Here is a 27897-nt window from a genome sequence, read left to right as displayed (position 1 = left end):
AGATCTAGTAAAACTAACAGAGAGTTGAAGCCTTGGTCTGAAGCTAAAAACAGGTCATTTGTGATTTTAACTAGAGCAGTTTCTGTGCTATGATGTGGCCTAAAACCTGACTAAATCTCTTCAAATATATTGTTTTCTTGTAAGTAGGAACATAACTGAGCAGACACAATCTTTTCTAAAATCTTAGACATTAATGGAAGATTTGAAATGGGTCTGTAATTTAATAGTTTTTTTGGATCCAAATTAGGGGCTTAATAACTGCCAACGTGAGGGGTTTAGTGATGTGACCTAAAGATAGTGAGGAGTTATAGCTAGGGGTAGCTGTATGTAACACTTCTTTTAGTAGTTTAGTTCGAATGGGATCTAACAGACATGTTGATTTGGCTTTGGTAATAACATCATTCAGCTCTTCCTGTCCTATACCTGTAAAACAGTGAAATTGTAATTTTGGAGTTTTAGGTGAGATTGGATCAGGAGATGCTGTCAGAGGTTGGACCTCCACAATAGTTTTTCTAATACGTAAATTTTTTCCAGTGAAAGAATTCATAAAGTCCTCACTACTAAACTGTGATAAAATACATTTTTCAAATTCCTGATTTGTTGTTAATTTAGCCTCTGTACTGAAAAGGAACCTGTTTGTTGTTTTCTGTGTTTTCTATGTGTTTCTATGTGTTTTAGCAGCGTTTAGCGCCTGTCTGCAGGCTGAGTCTTTATATACAATTCTAAATACCTCCAATTTAGTTTCCAGATTACAGACTTTTTCTCTAACCTTTTTTATTCGGATGGGGGCAACGGCGTTTAATGTGCCAGTGAGGATAGTGTCTAAATAGTATAAAAGAAAAAAATGTTACCTGCCATTTAAGGCTCTGTAAGAGCCAAATGAAGCATGTCCCAGTTTTACTGTTGGTGAAATGAATTCAATACAAAGACAGGAGTCGAAATGAGATGTGAAGGCTGAATAATCAATAAAACTATCAGCTACTGCACTCCGTTGCTGATAAAGGGATTTAAAGAGAGTCTCTCAACTCAACTTAATCATACTTAATTTCTTTTTTTAAGTATAAAATTAATGCTGTAATAGTAATTGTGATTTTGTGCTTTTTCACTCATAAGATTTTGTTTGGATGTTTGGAATGCTGCTTACAACAACCAAGTCAGTTTGTCAACCATGTGTTTTTATATGTCTGTGTTTGTATTTTTCGTCTGTCTAACTGTGTGTATCTTTCATCCCACCTGTCTGTCTGCTCATGTCTTTACCTGTCTATCTGTGTATATTTTTCACCTGCTTATCTGTTTGTATCTGTGTGCCTTTCTCTTTTCCCATTTTCTGTGTTTTTTTACCTGTCTATCTGTCCATGTCTTTCTATCTGTCTATCCTTGTATATCTTTTCACCTGTTTATCTGTGTATACCTTTCTACCTGAATATATATATATATATATATATATATATATATATATATATATATATATATATATATATATATATATATACACAGTGAGGAAAATAAGTATTTGAACACACTGCTGTTTTGCAAGTTCTCCCACTTAGAAATCATGGAGGAGTCTGAAATTGTCATCGTAGGTGCATGTCCACTGTGAGAGACATAATCTAAAAAAAAAATCCAGAAATCACAATATATGATTTTTAAACTATTTATTTGTATGATACAGCTGCAAATAAGTATTTGAACACACTGCTATTTTGCAAGTTCTCCCACTTAGAAATCATGGAGAGTCTGAAATTGTCATCGAGGTGCATGTCCACTGTGAGAGACATAATCTAAAAAAAAAATCCAGAAATCACAATATATGATTTTTAAACTATTTATTTGTATGATACAGCTGCAAATAAGTATTTGAACACACTGCTGTTTTGCAAGTTCTCCCACTTAGAAATCATGGAGGGTCTGAAATTGTCATCGAGGTGCATGTCCACTGTGAGAGACATAATCTAAAAAAAAAATCCAGAAATCACAATATATGATTTTTAAACTATTTATTTGTATGATACAGCTGCAAATAAGTATTTGAACACACTGCTATTTTGCAAGTTCTCCCACTTAGAAATCATGGAGGGTCTGAAATTGTCATCGAGGTGCATGTCCACTGTGAGAGACATAATCTAAAAAAAAAATCCAGAAATCACAATATATGATTTTTAAACTATTTATTTGTATGATGCAGCTGCAAATAAGTATTTGAACACCTGTCTATCAGCTAGAATTCTGACCCTCAAAGACCTGTTAGTCTGCCTTTAAAATGTCCACCTCCACTACATTTATTATCCTAAATTAGATGCAACTGTTTGAGGTCGTTAGCTGTATAAAGACACCTGTCCACCCCATACAATCAGTAAGAATGCAACTACTAACATGGCCAAGACCAAAGAGCTGTCCAAAGACACTAGAGACAAAATTGTACACCTCCACAAGCCTGGAAAGGGCTATGGGGAAATTGCCAAGCAGCTTGGTGAAAAAAGGTCCACTGTTGGAGCAATCATTAGAAAATGAAAGAAGCTAAACATGACTGTCAATCTCCTCGGACTGGGGCTCCATGCAAGATCTCACCGTGGGGTCTCAATGATCCTAAGGAAGGTGAGAAATCAGCCCAGAACTACACGGGAGGAGCTGGTCAATGACCTGAAAAGAGCTGGGACCACCATTTCCAAGGTTACTGTTGGTAATACACTAAGACGTCATGGTTTGAAATCATGCATGGCACGGAAGGTTCCGCTGCTTAAACCAGCACATGTCCAGGCACGTCTTAAGTTTGCCAATGACCATTTGGATGATCCAGAGGAGTCATGGGAGAAAGTCATGTGGTCAGATGAGACCAAAATAGAACTTTTGGGTCATAATTCCACTAAACGTGTTTGGAGGAAGAAGAATGATGAGTACCATCCCAAGAACACCATCCCTACTGTAAAGCATGGGGGTGGTAGCATCATGCTTTGGGGGTGTTTTTCTTCACATGGGACAGGGCGACTGCACTGTATTAAGGAGAGGATGACCGGGGCCATGTATTGCGAGATTTTGGGGAACAACCTCTTTCCCTCAGTTAGAGCATTGAAGATGGGTCGAGGCTGGGTCTTTGGGACAATGACCTGTAGCACACAGCCAGGATAACCAAGGGGTGGCTCTGTAAGAAGCATATCAAGACTCTGGCGTGGCCTAGCCAGTCTCCAGACCTAAACCCAATAGAGAATCTTTGGAGGGAGCTCAAACTCCGTGTTTCTCAGCGACAGGCCAGAAACCTGACTGATCTAGAGAAGATCTGTGTGGAGGAGTGGGCCAAAATCCCTCCTGCAGTGTGTGCAAACCTGGTGAAAAAGTACAGGAAACGTTTGACCTCTGTAATTGCAAACAAAGGCTACTGTACCAAATAGTAACATTGACTTTCTCAGGTTTTCAAATACTTATTTGCAGCTGTATCATACAAATAAATATTTAAAAAATCATACATTGTGATTTCTGGATTTTTTTTTTTTAGATTATGTCTCTCACAGTGGACATGCACGATGACAATTTCAGACCCCTCCATGATTTCTAAGTGGGAGAACTTGCAAAATAGCAGGATGTTCAAATACTTATTTTCCTCACTGTATATATATATATATATATATATATATATATATATATATATATATATATATATATATATATATAAGGGATGTGTGCATCTTCATAACTAAGGCAGATGCGATTTGCATCTCAATGCATAGTCATCTAAACATTAAAGATTCATATGCAGCAGCTACCAATGCAATGCGATACGATTCACCCCAATTACACTGCAGTGTGATCCGATTTCGATGTCATTCAACACAATGCGATTCAGTGCATTACAATTAAATGGAAACTATACGATGCAATTCAATATGGTACAGATGGATTCTATGTGACTCTCAGGATACGTGATTTGTGTATTCTCACAGCAGTGGTGCTGAGAGAAATCAAACCACATATAAAAATATTGGTCACAAATTATTGGTCACTTTTTAAATAATAAAAGTATAGTGTATCTACTAATAATTATATATAAATAAATAATTTTTACAGATGCAAATAAGTTCAAAATGATGCATTGTGATACAAATGCCACCTCGTATCTGATGCACACATTTTTCTTAATCGATGCATCACATTGTTAACTTTTATGTCGATGCACTGATGCAAATCAGTGAATTGTACCATTCCTAATCAGTGTGTATCTTTCCACCTGTCTGTCCATGCATGATTTCCACCTGTCTATCCCTGAGTTTATTTCCCCATCTGTGTATCTTCCTACCTGTCTATCTATGTGTCTTCCCAACTGCCTGTCTGTGTGTTAGACTATTTGGGTAATATTTGCTATACATGGTGCAATACTGTACTAATGCATGCTGGACCCAAGATGTGCTGAGCTAAATAATGATGAAATAGCACCAAATATCTGGATTCTAGCAAAAGAAAGAGACAAAGAAAAGGTCATAAATATTGCTACTTGTTGTTTCACACCTCCTCACGATTGCATTTCATCACTTCGTATACTGAAATAAAGGAAACAATTGATTATATTGCAGCAAAATGTCAGGATGCACTTATTGGTGCGGTATTTTGTGTAAAGCGTTTTGTACTGGAACAGGCACATCAAATATTTAACTAACAATAAAGTCAACTAGTTTACAGAGGTTCATCAACAATCTATTCACTCCTCTTGATTGCAAAACGTTTTAAGGTGAAAATCTAATTAACTTTCGCCAAACACTAGTATATACACTGAACAGGCATGACATTATGACCTTACAACATTATAGCACAGACTATCTCTTCATTATGGAACCTGTTAGTGGGTGGGATATATTAGGCAGCAAGTAATAATTTTGTGCTCAAAGTTGATGTGTTAGAAGCAGGAAAAATGTTCAAGCCTTAGGATTTAAGTGAGTTTAATGATGGCCAAATAGTAATTGCAAGTCAACTGGGGCTAAGCATTCCTAAAAAGCTCTTGTGGTCTGCAGAACTCAAAAGATCAAAAGTGTTCCAAGGAAGGGACAGTGGTGAAATGGCGACAATGTCAGGGGCGGCCAAGGCTCATTTATGCACGTGGGGAGCAAAGGCTGGCCAACAAGCTTCTGTAGCTCAAACTGCTGAAGAAGATAATGCTGTTAATCCTCTATGGTTCAGGACTGTTTTAGCAGCAAACGGGGGAGCAACACAATATTAAGCAGGTGGTCATAATGTTATCAGCAATATCAGCAATGTTTACACTGATATAGAAGACAGACACTCTACTGCGCTACCCTCGCTGTATCTATTTTTTTCTTTATATACTTATATACTTTTTAATATACTGTATAATCTATATTTTTATTCTTTTGCTATTTTTCACCTACTGTATAATGTAAATTGCTTTTTTACTCTTTGTGCTGATGCAATATGTGAATTTTCTTCTAGGATGAGTAAAGTGATCTATCAATCTATCTGATAATCAGTGTTATTAATTTCACTGATCATAATGTTATAAGGTCATCATTTTATGCCTAGTCAGTGTAAGACATAGTTTTGGCAAATATATTAATCACAAATAGTTGGCAGGATGTATAAATAAAACCATTAATGTTTTCATTAAATGAATTTTGCATGCTCATTTCCATATAATGAACAATCTTTTTGGTTTAGGCCACACCCACTTTGGGCTTAAATCATAAATGCAGCAGTGAATGTTGAAAGAACTCAACAGAAACAGGTAGTGGCATTGTGTGGAGTCTTTTCCACATTCCTGACTTATGTTTATCTCTAATTAATAGCTGATTCTAAGATTTTAACAAGCCAGATGCTAGATTTAATTATAGACGTTTTAAGGTTTAGTTTGGCATGAAAATCGAGTTGAGATTCTTGTTGTTATTAAAGGTAAAATGCAGAGGAGCAAAAATGTTTTTGTCAGGTTTTTCTTTTTTGCATGTTGGTGTGTGTGTGTCTGTATGTGTGCTACATGCACCCCTACATATCCACACACTTTCCCTCAAACATGCCGTATTCACTCTGCTGCTTGTTGGAGAATTACTTTTTTTTCCCCTTTGAAGCCTTGAAAGATGAGTGTGAACGTGAAGGCTAAACGAGGTGATTTTCATCACAGAAGGGAATAATAAGTCTGCGGGAAAGTGATATCAACACCCTACTTCAGAGAAAAGCATCCTGTCCATTGTTAGATTACATTTTTTGTACATAGGTTACATTTTTATAATTCTCCTCTTCTCTAGTTTCTAAATTGGTTTTAATCCAGCCTAAAGGTAGTCAAGTCCTGTATTACACTTATTTATTCAATACTGAATCCGATATGAATTAGAACGCAGATTTTGGTATATTTGGTCTCATCTTATTATAATGTAGCACTGCCCTTAAATTTATGTGATAGAAATAATCCATACATTTATAGATTTACATAAATATCATTATAATTGTTGAGAAATTGTGTTAATATTTTTTTATATATTGCATGATAAACACGAACAACATGAGATATGTTGCCATGCCTCCTCGTACTCAAAACAAGCAGAATGATAGGGAATAGAAATAGGGTGGGGACGCTGACTTTTTCTGCCATCTGTTTTACTGCTGCTACACATTTCATACATCGTATCACGTATTCATCATATCACAATAAGATTGAAAATTCATTGATTGTACAGCATCTAAACATAATATATAACGTTTCTACGACCGTAACCGTAGTTCCTCAAGGGAACAAGATGCTGCTCAAGTTCCCGAAGGGGAACTTTATATGTATATTTCATTTTCATATTTATTTTACTTTAATTTTGAATTTTACTGTAAGCAACTGCAACCCTACAATTTTCCTGTGGGATCAATAAGGTATTCTGATTCTGATCTCATTTTGTGACTATAAATCTGTTAGTAAGCACAGAGTAAGATAAGCTCCAAATTATTTAACCTGGTACACATCGTTCAAAAAGAAAGACAAAAAAAAATGCACTATGGTACTGGGGAGCCTTGGTTGATTTTACACCTTTGGGGGATTGTAAATGTGAGAAAACGTTATCTTTTGCATCTAGATCACACATTGCAATCAAGAGGGAGCTTTTAAAAAAAAAAAAAATGTATCCATAGAGTGTGAATAAAGCCTTGATGTCTCATGATGGAGGATATCTACTTCTCCTACATTCTTTCACTTGCTTCAAAAAATGCACAGTTAAAGTTTTTAAAGACATTCTTTGCTCTTTATCATCTTGTGTAGGTTGGTAAGAAGTGGACTTCATGGACTCCAGTAACAGACTCTGTATCACAGGCAAAGGAGGAGTTAGGCCCTTTTTTTTTATTTTTTATTTTTTTTTTTAGAAAAGCCCCAGGGGAGTCACTTTATTCCCAGTCAGTGAGGAACATGTCCTTGGTGATTTTCGCTTTCCAGTGGCAAACAGACTTCTTTTGTCAGGAAGGCTAGAATCTGTGCCTCTTGCTGAGACTGTTCTGTTCTGAGACAGAACTCTGTTTGATATTTGTGGTCGAACTCTTAGGCTGATCACCTGCTTCTGCCAGTCTCTAAGTTACAGCAAGCCTGAAGGAAAGACTGCTGTCCTCAGCCGGAGCAGGTTTCGCCACACATATCTAACTGGCAGGTGTAGTAAGGTCTGCTGCACAGCTTTCTCAATAAATCTATCTTCGCACTGATGATTCGTGCCTTTATGTCTTTATGTCTTCAGGGTAGGGTGTTATATTGATAAAGGTGGTGCTCCCTAGGACCTCACCCTCCGGGTGAATGAGAGGTGCTCAGGTGGCTGCCAAGGTTCATTAATGCCATCTCAGTTTACATTGTCAGTATGACAGGGAAGAAACGTTATGCTGTTTTCACACAGAGGACGTATTTTTTCTCCACCCACAGCACACACTTTACATGCGATTTTATAAGAAGTGGCCACGAGGCGTGCAGAATGCAGACACTTTTAAAAGTAGCTGCTGCCTGTAGGTTTTTTCATCACAGTGGCGCTCTTTTAAAGCTGAAAATATTTTGCCCTGAGTAGATTGCAAGGGAAAAAAGCACACTTGGATGACTGAATGCAGTTAAAATACAAAAATATGTTTGAAAAATGAATATAAAAAAGACATGTTGCAGATGTTTTACTGTAGTTATATACAGTCATGCCAATTTGCTACTAACTATTATTATTAAGAATAAAAATAAGAATACTAATATTGTTTATAGTTGATCTCAATCTAGGTAATGCAAACTAGGACTAAAATCTTCGACTTGAAATGCAGTTAGCATCTAAACAAAGTGCATAAGTAGCCTATATACAATAATTTGCAGTGTATTAAATAAGGGTATGGGTCCATATGTGCAGAGATAAGAGTGAATAAGGTGCAGTAGGTAATGGATTTGGAGTGTAATTAATATAAACGGTTTGCTGCTATTGCCATGAACAGTTTTGCATTTAAGTTTTCATCAGTGAAACAGTCGACAAATTTAACAATGATGGAACTGTAATGAATAGACATTTGGCATAACCCAGATGAGGATGGGTTAACTTTTGAGTCACTGTCACCCCTTGCTTGCTAATTAGGGATAAACTTATAGGAAGTAATGTATAAATGTAGTGTATTAAGATTCTGCTTAAATGTATAATGCAGTGTATTATTCCTCTAAACCTTGGCTGCTCTTTAGTACCTTAGAGCCAATAGGAGTTCAGTAAGTCACTTCTGCTATTAGAGGTGTTCTACATTCTGAAAGGTAGACTTAATCGAATGCAGAAATAAAGACTTTAACACAGTAAAAAATAATTGGTGAGGATGAGACATAATGCCTTTGAGTGTACATAACTGGCAACATTATGTTGTATTGTAAGGGACATTATGGTTCATTCTCTGTGCAGTTAAAAACAAATTAGGCACTGTAAATGGTTTGTTCAAAAATAGACTATATTCCTAAGCATTTTTATCTGAATGAATTATCTAAATGTTATTACATACAGACATGTTATACCTGTAGGTTTCAGGTTGCATGATTTTTGCAGACTATCACTGCAATGCATATCTCATATTGCAGTATTCATATAAAGTTCAATTCATTCTTTACATTCATATTATTTTATCAGAGCAACACACTGTATATTTCTATATTTTTAGTCTCCAGTTAGAAAAAACAATATTCTTCAATAATCCATTTTTTCTTAGTTTTAAAAACCTTTTGTTTCAGTCAAGTAGCAATATTTTGGAGCAAAAATGGTTAAATAGGCTGGACTTCAGTCACTTTTAAATGTCAAATTTACTTTGACTTTTATTTCATGATATTCTCCAAAGAAATATATATATATATATATATATATATATATATATATATATATATATATATATATATATATACTTGCAAATTAGACAAGAATGACCTGTGTTGACAGTTTGTAACTCTGCTCTTGCAGCAATTAATATAGAGGGCAGAGAGATGGAATTGATGCTGCACTCTGATAAATGAGAATAAAAGAAAGTCACTTTCCTTGCAAAGAAAAAAGGAATTGTGGGATGGTTGTAATTGGACCATTAGAGAAAATAAAAAATAGCATTAGATGAGGCTTGAATTGCCTTCCGTGATCGGTCTGTCTCGAGAGGCTCATAATGTGATTTCAACTATTCGAGAGAACCAAAAGCAAGCCTAGCCTAAGCAATATATATATATATATATATATATATATATATATATATATATATATATATATATATATATATATATATATATATATATATATAAATTGCCTCATTACTTCATCACTTTATTATTCCAGCTTTTCCCCCTGATATTTCTCTTTTAATATCCATCAATATTGCCTCGCCCCTCTGTGTGATCATTCATTTCACATGCTTTTCATAATTATGATGTTTTCATAGTCATCTGTCAGCCCTATATTACAATATACTGCTGTATACAATATACTGTGTCTGTCACTCTCAGCCCACTTCCTCAGCATGCCACAGCATGAAGAAAATTACTGGCCACAACTGACTCGTAGAACATCCTCAGCATCAGCCTGCAGATGTTGAAGGACCTCACCCTCCTCAAAAAAAAAAAAAAATCAGAGGCTTATTTATGGCTCATTCATATTCATGCTTAGGCCATGGGTTTTACTTGTGAATACTGCATTTGATGTTTAACAGGAAAAAAACAGCAGATAAACCAGAAAGATATTGATGGGGGGAAAAAGAGGAAGAATCTGAACATTTTATTCAAATTGATCGTCTCATATTCATTATGTGATCTAAAACCCCAATGTTTTCTGCTGTTCTTGTTGTTCCAACACTTTGAGGAGGAGATTTGCTTTTGAAATGGAGGCTTTTGTTTTACTTTAGAGTTTAAATTTTTTTTTAATTCAATTACATTTTATTTATATTGCGATTTTATCTATGAACATTGGCCTGAAACAGGTTTACAAGAAAAAAAAAGATTGTAATTATTTTTTGTCATAAATTAGTCCCTAGAAGTTTATCTTTGAATGTTTTTATTGGATTCATTGTGGGAAAAAAAGTATTATTGCATTAGAAGTAATTTAGAAGCAATCTTTGTTTTTTTACATGTATATATGTTATTTTTATTTAATTTTTGGCGGTTTTAATTTTTATGTTACTTTCGTTTTGTTTAATTAATTTTAACACATTAGGGAACAAGCGTTTGTAGGAAAATAACTTTTTTTTGCAGATGCTCCACAACATTAGCAGTAACTATAAATGGAGTAACAGAGGCACTAAGTGAGTCAGTTTTTCTGGCATTAATGCAAGTTCAGTGGAGTTGGATTTAATGTGCGGATGTATTTCTGTTTTTTTTATTTATATATTTTTGCATCCTTCTCACATCCTTGGCATAACTAAACACTAATGCCTTCCTTAAATGCTATTTTCCAAACATGGTTTCAACATTATTGACTCTACACCTTTTTTTTTAAAGAAATCAAACTCCAATCATCTGAAATGTAATGCTTCACTCAACACGTCTGTATTACAGCAATAGAGCAGTGAACAGATGTGTGAATGCCGGATTTCAATCAAAAGGGAGGCTATGAAAAATGGAGCTGATAAAATGCAGGTGTTTATGTTCTTTCTTCTGATTGTCCTGATGCTTGAAGGCAGGTGATAGAAATCAGAGGCGGGTGGAGCATTTCGTGGAGCATTTCAGGTGATGGTGAGAGAAAACTGCAGAAAAATAAACATACTATTACTATACAGTAATTACATGTTTCTTTATTCAAGCTTTATTCATTTGCATTTACATTTGTGGCATTTGAGAGACCCCCCTTATCCAAAATGACTTAGAACTGAGCAGTTGAGCATTTAGGGCCTTGCTCAAGGGCCCAGCAGTGGCAGCATAGTGGTGCTGGAATTGATCTTGTGACCATCTGATCCAGAGTCCAGTGCATAACCACTAAGCTACCACCTCTTTTATTCATCAGGTGAGCTTACTTTCAAAAAGTACATACTGTTTGTTAGATGTAATAGTAAAGTATATATCAAGCAAAATCAAACTCTCAGCTAAAAAACACACAGAGGTATGAATAATAACAACAATGGGCCACATAAACAAGTCCTGAATAAGCACTATATTGTATGCAGTGGGCTTATTAAAAAAAATTTACATTGTATTACAAAAAAGGCGATTGTTCTAACCCTTTCACTGCAACAGGAACATGCTTCTGATCATCTTATTTCAGCTCTAATAATTCAAGCTTCACTAGTTCTCAGACTGCAGCATGCAAAAGCTTTTCTGCACATTTGATTCACTGCTTCGAACTCACACATAGTTTTGTAAGTGGTCAATTCACAATTTGTCGCTTACTGGCCCTTTCACACTCCAACTGAAAGTCCTTGCGAGCAGTGTATGAATCTTCAGTGCTGAATCATGGGAGGTTCCTTTTATAGCACTTCCACTGCATTTAAAGGAACACCAGTTTCCAGTGTCCAATCTGCCCAATCAGACATGGAGCTAGAGCAACTCTTTCTCTCAAAATGTTTTGCTCTTTTTTTTCTTTGAAAGCCAGCAAATCAGTCACGGCTGTTCGTGATATTACATCTGATTTCTATCAATAGCTTAAAAATGTAATTTTCATTGTGTAATAGCATTATGATGCAAACTGATAGCAAGTTACACACATGATAGTGGGTGCGCACACACACACACACACACACACACACACACACACGCGCACACACACCATTGTATGCAGCTACATAATGATTAATGTAGGTCGTTTAAAGCATTTTAAACCTGATGATAGGCAGATTAAATGAACAATTTACTGCCAGGTCTTAAGGTTTCTCATTCAACTATATTGCAACCCTGCAGCTTTTGCACTGTTTTACTTTACATACACTAATTTTAATGACTCTACGGCAGAAACAGCAACATTAAATACCTGCCCTTCAGTCTTATTGATTTGCCCAAGTATTCAATGTCCTCCAAGTAGATCCTACTATGCGTGTTTAAATTCCTTTTCTATTGGCACTGCATTTTACACTCATAAACATTTCATTTGTGGGTGTTTGCAAGTTGACAAGATCTGTGACAGAAAGAAAGTCAGAGAAAAAAAGACAGAGAGGGGGCGGAAAGGGCAAAACCGGGAGCTAGAGCGAAAAAAAAGAAAGAGAATAAGAGAGAAACGGAGAGAAAAGATGTTACGGCCAAGAGAGCGTGCAAGTGTATGAGAAAAGCCAGGTCATGTCATGCTCTGTGAAAACTTGTGACCCTGTAGCTTTATAAACATTCTTTCTCTCCTACTCTCTCTCATTTTTTCTTGCATACTCTACACACACACACACACACACACACACACACACACACACACACACACACATACAAGCAGACAGCTTAATAGTACTGACTCTTGTCGCATCACATGCACTTTCTATGAATAAACATACTGTAACCAGACCCACCTAAATTTCTCTTTCCTACCCACACACAAATACATACTTATGCAGACACCCGCATGCTTTTTTTTTTTTCCAGCAACTTTTTGTGTAACTCTTTTCAAAACATGAACAGGACATCATCCTCATTACCCTTACAAAATATAAATAGTGTGCATCATGGGCATGTCTTTGTCTTTTTTTTTTTAGAAAGAGACTAGGAGTAAAATCACAGAGTGTTTGTAAGGCATAAAAACATGCGTGAATATAAAGTACTACAAACTGCAGAAGCATCAAAAAGAACTACATGGAATATATTTAGGTTGCAGGTGTTAAGAAGAGAAGAAAGAGCTGCAGCAGCAGACATGGGCACAAACACAGACAGAATTCCTTCCAGGCTGCATCAAAGTAAAGCCCATGGCAAACTGGTCGAATGCATTGCGCTGGATGACTGACTGCTTTCAAAACAAGGAAAACGTCATCTTTTGATGCACGGATCATCGCTCCATACTGACAAACTTTCTGACAGAGTGTTCCCAGATAACAACAAGCCATTGCTTTAGAAAGGCAGGTTCCTTTTGTAGAGCCTTAGAGTGTTTTGGACAAGGGAATATCATAACTATGACAAGGTAATGAAAGAAAAAAGGGCTACAGTGACCCCAAATAAGCATCTTATGACCACTCATTTGTGTGCATGGTAAGGCATGGTAAGATTTACTGATTCCAACTGGTGCATTTGCATAAAGGTTGATAATAAAAACAGTCAATTATTTATTTATAGTTTGGGAGTGAAATTAAGATTATTATTCATGTACTTTAAATAAGATCTGGAAACAATACCATGAAAAGTCTGCACGGAAGTTGTAAGAGTGTAGTGAGAGATATGAGATGCTCTGTTTAATCCGCTGTGGCTAACATATGAGTTTTACCTCCCACTATTCAATAAACGAAGCGTTGTGATCTCCTGGGCTCCTTGTCGGTGTCCCAACTCCAGTGGTGATAAACCGATCATAAGACCAAAAGCAAAGACTCATGAACGTGTGCAGGGTAAAAACAGTGACGCTAGCATTACATGCGTTACATATATAGAATTATTAGTAGATGCGTAATACTTTTATTTAAAAAGTGACTAATAAATTGTGTTCAATATTTTATATGTTGATTGATTTCTCTTCGGAAACTGTTTCTTAAGCGCGTTTTCTCAGCACCACTGCTACTACGGAGACCAAGGCGCATCCTGAGAGTCACTTAGAATATAGATTAACATGGCAGAAGTAGAGCTGCATCTTGCTGTAGACACAACAGTATAAAATTCTGTTTTGTTTAATCTCTTTTTCTTATATAGAGGCCTGTTTGTAAAAGGGCCATGCGTTAGAAGTCAGAAGGCACTTATGATTTGTTTTCTGTTAAATTTATGATTTGCTGCTTTGGTCTGAACCAAAGAAATTAAAGTGAACTATCTGTACCATATTCAATTGCATTGAATCACATTGTGTTGAATGAAATCAAAATCGGATTACAATGCAGCATAACAAGGGTGAATCATATCACATTGCTTTAGAAGCTGCTGCATACAGTATGTATCTTTAATGTATCATATCTTTAGCTATGTATCAAGATACAAACCGCATCGGCTTAAGTTATGGAGATGCACATACCTAGTGTGCACAAACAGAACTTCTATGTGGTTAGATCAGTGAGCAGTTTCTTCATTCTGAGGGAAGTTGGCTTATTTCACAAATTTGTATGCTCCACTGTCAGGGATCCTCCCCTCCCTGGATAGCCTCGCTAAGGAAACAAGGGGGAGGTGAGAGTGTGTGTGTTTGTGTGTGTGTGTGTGTGTGTGTGTGTGTGTATGTGTGTGTGTGTGAGACTAATATGTAATGTACAATTTTTATCCCAGATGTGGAAACATCTTATCAAAATCAGGTAAAAAAAAGCAATATAAAAAAAAACAAAAAAATAAAAAAAAATATATATATATACTGGAAAATTTAACTGGCTTTCATTTTTACGTTATTATAAGTTTTTAAAAGGGAGGTAAAGCTCTCAGAAAATAAAAAGCTGTTTAAGGGGTTAGGTTACTGACCTCTACCAATAAAAGGACCTTCTCTTGATTACAAGCTTATTTTAAAGGACTCTGGACTTAATTTAATAATCAGCCCTTTTTATTGCCTCTGAGTAGCGTTTTGGGCAGTCTTAAGGGAAGACCAGTTTCTAATATTGTTGCAAATCTATAAGTAGTCATAGTTACATGGGAAAGTGTGGTTCCATAGATACTGTACACAATCAGATGGAATTACATTATGACAGTTGATTTACATCATAAAGTGGCCTTGTAGGAGTATTTTGGCTGCTATGTGTTCTATTCACTGCCCCTTGTGCTTACAAAGGGGCAGATAAACACAGCTAAACATATGTAAATACTGATGTGTGACATTGCATTTCATAGCGTTAGAGTGAATGACTTGTAATATCATCCTCTTCTAGGCTCATACTTCAGATATCAATTCCCACAGTCAGAAATTTGATATGTTTACTGTGCAATACATGGTTATGGCTTGGGTTTACTGAGCTTGTGTAGGTTCGTTTTGCAGTTCTCTGGCCTCAGGAAACTGAAAGTCAATGCTGTAGAAAACCAGAGAGATGATCGACTTCCTGCAAAGCAGCCACGCTAACTCCAGCAATGTCAGTCAGTATTCAGTGCAATAGTAGTACTAGAAAATTTGAAAACCATCTGGTTGCATAGCAACACCCGGAGCCAGGCAGATGTGCTGCTGGATTGATGCGGTGGCAGTGCAAAATATTCTTTAGAAAGATTTCTGAAAAAAAAAGTGTTGATCTTGGATAAAACAGCTTTAGAGTGAGAATCTACGGCAATTAAAAGACAATCGTCTAGGGAGATGAGCAGCTAATAAAAAGATGAGAACAATAAGATGGCACCAAATACAGTACAGAATAACAAGCATCAGAACATCCCATGACCAATTCTTAAGTTTCACTGATCACCTGCACCTGTTTCCTGCATCGCCTGATTAGCATCACTATTTAGATTTAGCTGCGGTCGAATGTCATTTAGTTCATGTTGTGTTTATAGTCTTTGTGCATTTCACTATACTCTATAATCTGTCCTTTCATTTACCTACACTACTAAAACTTATAAATCTAGTTGCAATAATGGATGCAGAGATATTAAATATAAAGGATATTAATTCAATTCAATTCATTTTTATTTGTATAGCGCTTTTAACAATGAACATTGTTTCAAAGCAGCTTTACACAGATAATGTGGTGATAAAAATGAATAGGATGTTCTTTATAAGTGTAAGTTTGTCCCTGATAAGCAAGCTGGTGGTAATATTACTATTGAAGTAATAATCCCACCAACAATTTGGGCCACTTTTTTAATCACATTTTTGTTAAATAATTAACATAGATTTCATTTGATGGTAACATGCAGTCTGTGATTATGAGGTCAGATTATGAATTCCCACTCATCGGGGTGACACTAATGAATATTTATTCATTAGTTTTATCATTGTTGAGGTTATCACTGTCAAATCTTTTCATCCATTTGGGACATGGGGATGAAGCGTTAAAGACATCTATCAAAACGTTGGAATAGCAGTGTCTGTGGTTCTGTGGAATGTGGACAGAATGAGCAGTGATGTTGGAAACATGAGGGTTGTTCAAGTCAGGACTTTTGATAAAAAATTTCCTTGCTACACTTATACACTTATCTCAGCATTTAATTAATGCCTAGAAAGATTTGGCATAGAACGATTTGTCTGTACGCCTGAACCGTTCTAGGATAGCCTGCTTCACTTCGACATTTGGGAACCACCACGTACGGCCATCTTTGAGACGTTTACATCATTTAAATGTCTTACTGCGGCTGAGTGTCTCATCACCGTACTGTGTTGAAATCTGTAGATATCTTGTGGTTTCACGCTTTTGTTTACAAGAAACTCTATCACCACATGCTGTTCAGTGCACACACTAACACTGTTGTCTGTCATCTTGATTAATAGTCTCTGGTTTGGCCCACGACATGTGCGCCACCTATCAGTGATAGGACACACTAGCCACTTACTACTGCGTGTAGTGTCACAAAGCAACTTTACAGTAATCTAATTATGATTTCGATGTAGGTCCGCTTTAAGCAAACCAGAGGCAACAGTGGCAAGAAAAACTTCTGTGAGATAGCATGAGGAGAAAAAAAGACGACTTGCAGATTGAACATACCTTAAACAAACAAACAAATCATGTAGATATAAGGATGTGTTGGAAAAACCTTAATAAAATATTTAAAGGGATGTTTCTGGCCAGCACTGGAGTTCCTGATCTGGAGTCATTGCTGCAGGCCTTTATAAGCAATAACCTCATCAGCACCTGAAAAATAAATAGTTTCTGAGCACACACCGCCTCATTAGTCTCTATAAAGCAGTTCACTGTAGCTCCCATGGTTACATTTGGTATGAAAAAAAATCTATTTAATTACTACTCAGGAACAAGAACAGCAGCTGGCTGTTATTCACCTCTTCATAAATGTCTGACCAATGCACAATACTAGCGTTTGGTCAATAGCTGCTACATTTTAAAGCTACTGACTGAGAGGTGGTCCGAATCCATTGCAATAGCTTAGCCTCAAGCTTCTCAAGCTCATGCCATATATTAAACACACATATAAAACTGAATTTTCCCTTTTTTATTAATTAAAATTTACTCACCTGTAGCCTAAGTTAAAAAAATTAAAATTCCATAATTTTTTTTTTCCATCACTCAACTAGATGCAGAGGTGTAAAGAGTAGCTGAAAATCATACTTGAGTAAAAGTATAGATACCTATCTGCAAATCTAACTCCATAACAAGTTAAAAGTAACCAATTCTAATATGACTCGAGAAAAAGTCTTAAAGTATCTGATTTGAACAGTACTTGAGTAATTTCCCCATATTGAACGTAGGCTCAAAGATGCACTAATCCTCAACACCAACACATAAAAAGACGAAACAGTTGATTTGTGAGGTTTTGTTTTCTAAAATCCAAATTAAAATTGTACACCTCAACACTGCACTAACCAACATCAACACAATGGCCCCTTCAACATGTCAGAATAAAACAAAACAAATAAAGTATAATAGTAATAATAAAGCTTTAAATCTTTAAAAAAAGGATATTTAGTTAACAAATAAAATTACAATATCATGTCACAAAGTAATATAAGGTAAGGTAAAAAAAATATATATACATTCAGAGCTGACTGACTAATTGCACAATGTAATTAGCAACAGTTGATTTAAATATATGGAGTACATAAATTGAATCATAAATATAGTTGTGTAGAAAATGAACATTGCTTATATCTATGATATGCAGTAAAACTAGAAAGTAGCCAAAAAAATTACTTAGGTACATTAACGAAGTACATTTATTAAAATATTTTACACTACTGACTAGTAGATTTGGCAGTGATTCTGCATTAATGCACAGTAAACAGTTTAAAAACAGCTGTATTTCCGCTTAGAAATCTTTTTTTAATGGTCACATTGGCCATTTTTTTCCTGTTGAAAAAGATTGTATACCTTGATTGTTTCAAGCTGTATTTACAGCTGCCCCAAAAGTGCAAAACAGTGTAAAAAGTAAAAAAAAAAAAAAAAAAAAAAATACTAAAAGTCTCATAACAAATTACGCACATAATAACATAAAACCAAAATAACAAGCCAGAAAAATATTACAGTTCAAAACATAATATAACAAATTAGAAAAAATGAACAATTTAGGCAAAATGGAAAATGTATGTAGATTAGAGTATAGGCAAATGGAATGCTATCATTCATTGGACAAGGCATCTGTTACCATTTTTTTTTTTTTTATCTGTGTGGAATTCTGTGTTCACCAGTTGTTGTTTTTTTTAAATCATGCAACTTTAAATCTAAGACAACAAAAAATTTCCTTCACACACACATCTCCTGCCAAAACCTTCTGTACTACCTGTATATTTTGTTTGACAGGTGTATATACTCTTGTTGTGTTTTCTGCCATGTTATTTTAGTTTTTTTTTTTATTGTGTTTTTTGATTTGTTATTTTGTTTTGCACTTCTTGGCCACTAATATCTGTTACTTTTATTATTATTATTATTATTATTATTATTATTATTATTATTATTTTGTACATTAGACAGACAATTAGCTGAGATATTTTAGTAATACAATATATCGATAGCGGTGTGTGGTGAGAGCCAGCAAGGCCTTCTCTGATGGCCTAAACACAATCAGAAACACTGACTTACATTTTATTATAATTCTTTTCATATGTATTTTTCAATATGTATAAATTGTTTATATATGTATGTGTATATATATATATATATATATATATATATATATATATATATATATATATATATATATATATATGTATATATATATATATATATATATATATATATATATATATACAGTACAGACCAAAAGTTTGGACACACCTTCTCATTCTAAGAATTTTCTTTATTTTCATGACTATGAAAATTGTAGAGTCACACTGAAAGCATCAATTTATTCCAAATAGTCTATTCTCTTGGGTGCGTTGCAGCTAGAGTGTCTGTTTTTACGTTGAAATTTCTATCCAATCAGATTTCTGTTGTCACATTACCTATGGCTGTAAGCTATCAAACTGCATCTGTAGAAAACTGCACAAGCTCAGATATATCTGTGTGGATTTTATGGCTGATTTTTCATTTCACAATAGCTGGCTAAAAAGAAGAAGCTGATTTGGTCACAGATACACTTACAAGGGCCCTAATTTGCCCTAATTTTAAATCCCTAGGAAACCTGCACAAAAAAACAAAAATGCAAGGATATTTATGAGATTAAAACTGATGCTTCTCCTAGAGATGATGTATGTAGGTGACACAGCTGTGGCTGCAGTGAAAGAAGACTTGTTCAATTGTGTTTATTGGGTTTCTTGCATTAGTAACAGCATTCATTCTCGCTGAATGAGATACTTGTCGGTGATGCAGTGCTCTGGTCTACTGCAGTTCTGTATAATATTGATGGTTCCCCATTTGGGAACTCGAGCTGCGTCGCAACGCTTCTGAACCACATGTGAAATCTGGCCAATAGGCAAGTCGTAACGTCATCGGCGGACGATGTCACGACAACCAGGAGCTACAAAATGGCTGCGCTACATTAGCTTCTGCTTGTTCAGGTAAGCGCTTTGTGTGTTATATTCTGTTCAAGCATGGCTAGCAAGCAAAAATATTGGCTGTGTGTTCATCCTTGCCCCCGTTTCATTAAGGTGCAGGATGCACATGACCGATGCTCCTGGTAGCACCTCGTTGGCCGGGCAGAACATGGTTCGCAGACCTGGTGTCCCTCCTCCTTCAAACCTGAAGTATTACATGTACATGTATTACATGTCTCTAGGTTACGTATGTAACCCTAGTTCCCCGAGGGTACAAGATGCTGCGTCCCCGGCCCACACTCCCTGCGGCGCTTACCTTCTCTCTTTTGCAGAAGCTAATGTCGCTACCACCACACAGCCATTATGTAGCTCCTGGTTGTTGTGACGTCGCCCGCCGATGACGTCACGACTTGTCTATTGGCCAGATTTCACACGTGGTTCAGATCTTGGACAATGTGAGGCGTTCCCAAAGCGCTGCGACGCAGCATCTCATTCCCTCAGGGAACTAGGGTTACATACAGTGAGGAAAATAAGTATTTGAACACCCTGGTATTTTGCAAGTTCTCCCACTTAGAAATCATGGAGGGGTCTGAAATTGTCATCGTAGGTGTATGTCCACTGTGAGAGACATATTCTAAGAAAAAAAAACAGAAATCACAATATATGATTTTTAAACTATTTATTTGTATGATACAGCTGCAAGTAAGTATTTGAACACCTGTCTATCAGCTAGAATTCTGACCCTCAAAGACCTGTTAGTCTGCCTTAAAAATGTCCACCTCCACTACATTTATTATCCTAAATTAGATGCACCTGTTTGAGGTTGTTAGCTGCATAAAGACACCTGTCCACCCCATACAATCAGTAAGAATCCAACTACTAACATGGCCAAGACCAAAGAGCTGTCCAAAGACACTAGAGACAAAATTGTACACCTCCACAAGGCTGGAAAGGGCTACGGGAAATTGCCAAGCAGCTTGGTGAAAAAGGTCCACTGTTGGAGCAATCATTAGAAAATGGAAGAAGCTAAACATGACTGTCAATCTCCCTCAGACTGGGGCTCCATGCAAGATCTCACCTCGTGGGGTCTCAATGATCCTAAGGAAGGTGAGAAATCAGCCCAGAACTACACGGGAGGAGCTGGTCAATGACCTGAAAAGAGCTGGGACCACCGTTTCCAAGGTTACTGTTGGTAATACACTAAGGCGTCATGGTTTGAAATCATGCATGGCACGGAAGGTTCCCCTGCTTAAACCAGCACATGTCCAGGCACGTCTTAAGTTTGCCAATGACCATTTGGATGATCCAGAGGAGTCATGGGAGAAAGCCATGTGGTCAGATGAGACCAAAATAGAACTTTTGGGTCATAATTCCACTAAACGTGTTTGGAGGAAGAAGAATGATGAGTACCATCCAAGAACACCATCCCTACTGTGAAGCATGGGGTGGTAGCATCATGCTTTGGGGGTGTTTTTCTGCACATGGGACAGGGCAACTGCACTGTATTAAGGAGAGGATGACCGGGGCCATGTATTGTGAGATTTTGGGGAACAACCTCCTTCCCTCAGGTAGAGCATTGAAGATGGGTCGAGGCTGGGTCTTCCAACATGACAATGACCTGAAGCACACAGCCAGGATAACCAAGGAGTGGCTCTGTAAAAAGCATATCAAGGTTCTGGCGTGGCCTAGCCAGTCTCCAGACCTAAACCCAATAGAGAATCTTTGGAGGGAGCTCAAACTCTGTGTTTCTCAGCGACAGGCCAGAAACCTGACTGATCTAGAGAAGATCTGTGAGGAGGAGTGGGCCTAAATCCCTCCTGCAGTGTGTGCAAACCTGGTGAAAAACTACAGGAAACGTTTGACCTCTGTAATTGCAAACAAAGGCTACTGTACCAAATATCAACATTGACTTTCTTAGGTGTTAAAATACTTATTTGCAGCTGTATCATACAAATAAATAGTTAAAAAATCATACATTGTGATTTCTGGATTTTTTTAAATTATGTCTCTCACAGTGGACATGCACCTACGATGACAATTTCAGACCCCTCCATGATTTCTAAGTGGGAGAACTTGCAAAATACCAGGATGTTCAAATACTTATTTTCCTCACTGTACATAACTTAGAGACGTTTTTATAGCAGTGGCTTCTGAATGATGGTATTAAGAGGTGGCTAGATTCAGGTAGGACACCACCAAAGGCCTGGGTGTGGAATGCACAAGCCACCATTAACTGAAAGATTTGATTTCATGTTAAAGAACATAAAAAAATTAGCTTTGACGGAAAGTGAGGGAGGATCGGTGGGTTTTTTTTTTCTGGCCATCTCTGTATTTTTGTTCTAGGTTTGTTTCAACTGTTATCAATTCTTTTCCTACATATTCTTTCTACAGTACAGTATTTGAATGTCTTGTGCTGAAATTCAGTCTGATGCTGTGTTTCAACTCGTCGTATTAAGCACAGATTATGCGGTAGTCAAAGCGCAATGATAATTCAAGGTGATACGCGTTCAGCTATCTCTGCACAAATGATTTCATGGAGTTAAGCTCTCAGTGAACAAATTGAATTTTCATTTTCCTTTCTGTGAGTCACTGTGACTACCATCTAGCCAGCAAGTGGCAGTTGCAGTGGCAGGAGGTGAATCATCTCCTCACGTCAACTCGGGTACAGACATAAACAACGCTATTTACATACAATTGTTACATAAGATCCTACATACAAACAAAAATACTACAAAACAGGCTTTATGCTAAAATAAAAAGTTCTCTCTTTTCTGTCTTTCACCTTTCTAAGTGCACAAGGGCACCAATAGCTCGGGGGAATTTTCTATGAGAAAAATTAGGAAAAAATGAAGTGAACTGTATCACCTTAATCCGTTTTCTGGATTGATGCAAGAGATAGGAGTTGTGTCTGAAATTACACACACACACTGCATGGGTATAAGGTTTAGATATTTCCATTATGTGTGGTGGGTAAATAGGAATATCAGGATAGAACCTGAATATATTTGAAGATTAATATATTTCAGAATTAAGTTCAATGCAGTTATTATTTATAGAGCATTTTACAGCAATCGTTATTGCAATATGTATATTTTGATAAATACATATTTTTCTAAATGTTTTACATTTAGACCTTAATTAAGCTTTGTATTAATACTTACCAATTCAAAAAATCTTTTTAAAGCCTATGATGTATACATATATAACATTTTACACATTTTATTCTTAGCATTTTCGAAACCTTGCCCCTTCAACCCATTTAACATTAGTCTTGTCTCTTCTTGATTTCTTGTAACATGTGCATCTCCTTCACATTCTATCAAAGAATCGTACAGTATGACTTCATCTGAATGAAATAAAAGGTATGAATTTGTGCTGTAGATGGTAAACAGAAAAACGTCGCACAAAGTTTTAAAAACTTGGTCTACTTTGGCCAGAATCCTTTTTTTTTACTGGCAAACATTTATTACTAAAGCATTCTGCAGTTATTTTTATTTTTCACTGTTTGTGAGTTTTATTGAAGTTGTTTCTTTGAAGCGATGCTGTAAATGAGATCGGGGATTCCAGCGTGTATTTCTGTCTTATCTGCTCGGATGTATGCTTTACGGCTTGTTATCCGAAGCCTCTTTGCAGCTCCATAACAATCATAGAGGAATTTACAGCGTCAGTTGTTCAGTATTGCATTTTATACACTCATGCTTTAATCCACAGCAGCTAAATCCATGACAAAGTAAAGAAAATAACCAGATATGTGCTCCAGCTAGAGTTTGGCGAATGTGACAAGTGTACGGTTCTCAAAATTTGGATGTTGTTTTGGGGGTAATTGGATACTGAAATATTGATTATTAACTTTTTATGATGAAATAATAACTTTGAAAGTTTTATGCAATAATAAATACAATATTAGTGTAATGTGAGTCTTAGAAAGCCTGTGTAGTGTACCTCGAACCTGCACCTGTGAAGAAATGGTTTGCGACACTTCACACTGCCAAGATTCCTTCATATGCTAATAGCCGTTAAACTCAAACGTCAGTAAGATAAGATGGAATAAAACACAGATGGAGATTTGTATATGCAGATGCCATTTTTCTCTGGACTGGACTTGAGGCAAAGGATTATACTATACAGAGAGTACACAGACTGATGCATGTATGCTGCTTTTTAAAACTTTGCCAGATTAAGGGACTAGAGTAAGCAGGATTTTATACAAACATTTAATTTGTTATTTCTTTCCATTGTATCTTCTTTCTCATGGCTTTTCTTACAGTGGTGTGAAAAAGTGTTTGCCCCCTTCCTGATTTCTTCTTTTTTGGGATGTTTTTAACACTTTAATGTTTCAGATTATGAAACAAATTTGAATATTAGTAAAAGATAACACAAGTAGTAGTTTGGGATTTTGTTTTCCCTCGATAATAAAAACCTTAATTTAAAAAATGCATGTTGTGTTTACTTGTGTTATCGTTTACTAATATTTAAATTAGTTAGATGATTTGAAACATTAAAGTGTGGCAAACATGCAAAAAAATAAGAAATCAGGAAGGGGCAAACACTTTTTCATCCCACTGTATGTTTTTGGTGCCTTTTCTTTCTTTCTTTTGTTTTCATTCATTCACTCACTCATTTACTAATTCCTTCCTTTATTCCCTTATAAATTCCTTGCTTCCTTTCTTCATTGGTTCATGCATTTATTTCCTCATTAATTTCTTGCCTCTTTATTTTGTTCATTCATTCAAGCATGCATTCACTTATTTATTCACTCACTAATTCATTCAATCAACAATTGTTCATTCCCCCTTTCACTCTTTCATTACTTTTATTTGATGCTTAACTTTTGTATTGTATATTGTATAAGTATCTTTCTCATTGCTTTTGCTTAATTTCTTTTGTCTTCCGTCTACTTTTTTCATATTTGTTTATTTATTTATTTGTTTACTAATTCCTTCCTTCCATCACTAATTCCTAGCTTTCTATCTTTGCTCATTTATTCATTTCCTTCCTCAGTAATTCCCTCCTTCCTTTGTTGATTCATACAATCAAGCATGCATTTTTTATTCACTCACTAACAATTCAATTAATCATTTGTTCATTCCCACGGTTAATCTCTCATTACTTTTATTTGTTGCTTATCTTTTTTAGTGTTAGTGTATGTTTTTCATGGTTTTTCTTATTTTTGTATTGCTTTTTATTTTTCATCCTCTTACTTTCTTTTATTCATTTACCAATTCTTTCCTTTCTTCCTCCTCTCTTCCTCACTAATTCCTTGCTTCCTTTCTTTGTTCATTCATTCAAGCATATATTTATTTATTCACTCACTAATTAATTTGAGCAATCATTTGTTCATTCACACGTTCACTCTTTAATTTTATTTCATTTCATTTCATTTCATTGCTTTTCTTCGTTTTTGTGGTGCTTCTTTCTTCCTTTAATTTTTTTCTTCATTTATCTGTACATTCTTTTATTTATTCAATAATTCATTCCATCTTGCCTTCCTTCCTTCCTTCCTTCCTTCCTTCCTTCCTTCCTTCCTTCCTTCCTTCCTTCCCTCCTTTCTTCCCTCCTTCCTCCATTTTCTCATTAATTGCTTCGTTCCTTTGTTAATTTATTAATTCAAGCATACATTATTTTATTTATTCACTCAATAATTCATTTAATCATATAATTGTTAATTTCCTCGTTCAGTGTTTCATTCCCTTTAAATGTTGCTTTCGCACTTATAATGTGTATTTTATATGAAAACTGGATCTGGTTTTTAAGTTTTTTAATTGGACCATAATAAAAGTGAATTGTGCATTCAAGGTGTCATGGATAGACCAAGCGTCAGAAACCGGGAGTAATACTGTATGTTCTTTATTGTCCACAAATACACATATGAGCATTTAAGAAGTAACTAAAGCAAAATGGCACACTTAACTGAGTGCTCCTTAGAAGTGTAGCCAGGAGCATGGAAGCATGGAAGCACAGGGAGCATGGAAGCATGGAAGCATAGGGAACCAGAGAGGTAGGAAGTCCAGGTGATCTATGGTCGTAACTGGTGATCGGACCCTGCGTGAAGGGGAATAGGGACCTTATAAAAGGGACAGGTGTAGGTGATTAGTAGAAGGAGGACAGGTGTAGGTGATTTGTAGGAGCGGCTGAGTGAGATTGTGAGCATTGGAGGGAGGCGTGACTGGTGGCTCGAAGGTGAACCTCTTCGGGTATCCAATTCATGCCAAGGAATAAGAAATACATCCCATTTAGGCAACATTTGATTCTATTTCATTGAAAAATTAAGTTTTAAAAATGTGAGACTTTTGTTAATAAAATTACAATATACAAAAATGTAAAAAAAATCGAACGCTACTTTGTTTTATTATTATTAACATTATTATTAACAATGCGATTTTGATTACAATTTGGTTATTTGGTTGCTGTTCAAGACAGAAGCTGTTTCCTGAGTAAATATTGTTTTGTTCCCTGTCCACCTAAAATCATAAAATCAGTGTGTATAAACTGTGTATAAACAATATTTTTTGGAAGAAATCTAGTTGTTATCACAATCTGCTGATTAAAGATTACATCCCACGAATGAGAAAGTGTCAGATAATAAAAACGCGTGCCCTTCTTATGCGAGTCGGCGGCTAAAAACAAGATTACCATCTGTGGCTGGAGCATTTCGCCAGAGGAAGCGAGCGCTGATTGCAACCGAATTAACACCGGCTTTGCAGCTGCTCGAGCTTATTTTGTGAGCGAATCCTTACTGGGATGTGGATTAGCCAAGCTGGTTACACTGTAGTGTCTGTTTTGCATTCAGGTGGTATTCATTTCTCAGGGTGGTGTCTGCAATCAAATGTTTGCTTTTCTGTTAAAAGGTAAAATTCCTCTGTCTGATTTCTATTCCTTTATGGCCAGATGTTTGCATCATGTATTGGGATATTATTGGCTCATGAGAACTCCAAATGCTTCCCCCTTTTATTCTTGACCTCTTTCACAATAAAATATATATCAGATATAATAACATATAACATATATATATCATTCAACCTCCAGTTATCTAAATCTCCTGCTAGAATTTCATAGATTAGTTGCTGTAAACTATAATAGTAAGTTGAGCGTAAAATCCATCCGAACATAATGTTCCTGAATTGATGGCATAATTTCAAATTGTTTCTTCACAGACTTTGAACAAATCGACTTCAGAAGAACAGTAGAAATAACAAATAACAAATAATTATAAGGGTTTTTCCAACACTTTCTATTAAAGGTTTCTGAATGTGTCCAACATAAACATTACAGTGTGATTAAGTAGTTTAGAATGAAAAGCACTTTTACATCTTTATTAAAGTAGAAGTACTCTAAATTATTCTTTTAATACAGCAGACACCAGGTACAGGTTACGCACTTAGCAAAGAATAAAACACAGCAGGATACGCTGTTAAAGCAACATGTTAACCCATTCCTTTATACTGTGTGTGTGTGTGTGTGTGTGTGTGTGTGTGTGTGTGTGTGTGTGGAAAGCTAGTTCCCGTTTTTACCATATCATTGCATATGATCACACCTATTTAAGATTTTTTTTAATGCTAAATTATTTGCATGGTCTTCTCCATGGTCTCTTGTGAGCTCTCAGATCTCCATTTTTCCCTTTTTGCTTTTGTTTTGAGCAATTCGAATTACTATTATGACTTTTTTATCGGTCCTCAATGCAGCTTTCAAAAATGGCAACAAAACGGCAACTTTTGAGGTGGATCTTCATCTTCAGGAACATGGCGAAGTCCGCACGAGCCAAATCTGGCGAATGAGATGATGTGGATTGTTTTACGATGATGCGCATCATGCGCAAGTTGCCGAATGTTTTTTG

At 36.0% G+C, this 27897-nt stretch overlaps 1 protein-coding gene across 2 annotated transcripts in view; it reads left to right on the top strand.

Moving 5' to 3' along the window:
- Nucleotides 1-27897, top strand: part of LOC124391167 (protein kinase C-binding protein NELL1-like) — a 263303-nt gene that overhangs the window by 138088 nt on the left and 97318 nt on the right. The gene's annotated exons all lie outside the window — the stretch shown is intronic.

Source organism: Silurus meridionalis, chromosome 9 (assembly GCF_014805685.1).
Source record: "Silurus meridionalis isolate SWU-2019-XX chromosome 9, ASM1480568v1, whole genome shotgun sequence".
Lineage (NCBI taxonomy): Eukaryota > Metazoa > Chordata > Actinopteri > Siluriformes > Siluridae > Silurus > Silurus meridionalis.
This window is presented reverse-complemented; position numbering and strand designations above follow the sequence as displayed.